Source organism: Perkinsus marinus (assembly GCF_000006405.1).
Source record: "Perkinsus marinus ATCC 50983 genomic scaffold scf_1104296971422, whole genome shotgun sequence".
Taxonomy (NCBI): Eukaryota; Perkinsozoa; order Perkinsida; family Perkinsidae; genus Perkinsus; species Perkinsus marinus.
This window is the reverse complement of record NW_003202106.1, coordinates 1-1224: the sequence shown is the minus strand read 5'-3', so window position 1 is coordinate 1224 and position 1224 is coordinate 1. Positions and strand designations below refer to the sequence as shown.

At 49.8% G+C, this 1224-nt stretch overlaps 4 non-coding genes across 4 annotated transcripts; all 4 read left to right on the top strand.

Annotated features, from left to right (window-relative positions):
* Positions 1-167: 167 nt before the first annotated feature.
* Pmar_PMAR002735 lies at positions 168-247 on the top strand. The gene has a single exon. It is a non-coding gene; the product is annotated as a tRNA-Leu (tRNA).
* Positions 248-434: 187 nt separating this feature from the next.
* Pmar_PMAR002734 lies at positions 435-514 on the top strand. The gene has a single exon. It is a non-coding gene; the product is annotated as a tRNA-Leu (tRNA).
* A 187-nt stretch (positions 515-701) lies between these two features.
* On the top strand, positions 702-781 carry Pmar_PMAR002733. Its single transcript has one exon. It is a non-coding gene; the product is annotated as a tRNA-Leu (tRNA).
* Positions 782-967: 186 nt separating this feature from the next.
* Pmar_PMAR002732 lies at positions 968-1047 on the top strand. Its single transcript has one exon. It is a non-coding gene; the product is annotated as a tRNA-Leu (tRNA).
* The last annotated feature ends 177 nt before the right edge of the window (positions 1048-1224 follow it).

The following is a 1224-nucleotide window of genomic DNA, read 5'->3' as shown; positions in this document are numbered from 1 at the left end:
CAGGCGTCAGTCCGCAAAGGCGTGGGTTCGAATCCTACAGCTGTTAGAAATTTCTTTTCGTGTGACTTGATGAAGAACGCATTCCGCGGAAACGGTTCGGAACCGTTTTTGTGTCATGTCCTATAGTGTAACGCATCTTCTCCGCTATGATTTTTGAATCACTTACCGACAGTTTGGCCGAGTGGTCTAAGGCGCTGGCTTAAGGCGCCAGTCCGAAAGGGCGTGGGTTCGAACCCCACAGCTGTCAGTCTATATACCTGACTGGTGTTATATTGAGAACCCAGACCTTTTCAGAAGCGAGGTAGTGCAAGACCAAAACCTTTTGATCGATATTGTGCCATCGCACCTCGCAGAATCCGTTCAATCCATTTTTTGTGTCCTCTGGTTTGGCAGAGCGATGCATCACCTCGGCTATGAATCGTGAAGCACTCATCGACAGTTTGGCCGAGTGGTCCAAGGCGCTGGCTTTAGGCGTCAGTCCGTAAGGGCGTGGGTTCGAACCCCACAGCTGTCAGTCTATATACCTGACTGGTCTTATATTGAGAACCGAGACCCTTTCAGAAGCGAGGTAGTGCAAGACCAAAACCTTTTGATCGATATTGTGACATCGCACTTCGCAGAATCCGTTCAATCCATTTTTTGTGTCCTCTGGTTTGGCAGAGCGATGCATCACCTCGGCTATGAATCTTGAAGCACTCATCGACAGTTTGGCCGAGTGGTCTAAGGCGCTGGCTTAAGGCGCCAGTCCGAAAAGGCGTGGGTTCGAACCCCACAGCTGTCAGTCTATATACCTGACTGGTGTTGTATTAAAATCCGAGACCTTTTCAGAAGCGAGGTAGTGCAAGACCAAAACCTTCTGATCGATATTGCGCCATCGCAACTCGCAGATACCGTTCAACCCATTTCTGTGCCCTTTGGTTTGGCAGAGCGATGCATCACCTCGGCTATGAATCTTAAAGTACTCATCGACAGTTTGTCCGAGTGGTCTAAGGCGCTGGCTTCAGGCGTCAGTCCGCAAAGGCGTGGGTTCGAATCCTACAGCTGTTAGAAATTTCTTTTCGTGTGACTTGATGAAGAACGCATTCCGCGGAAACGGTTCGGAACCGTTTTTGTGTCATGTCCTATAGTGTAACGCATCTTCTCCGCTATGATTTTTGAATCACTTACCGAGAGTTTGGCCGAGTGGTCTAAGGCGCTGGCTTAAGGCGCCAGTCCGAAAGGGCG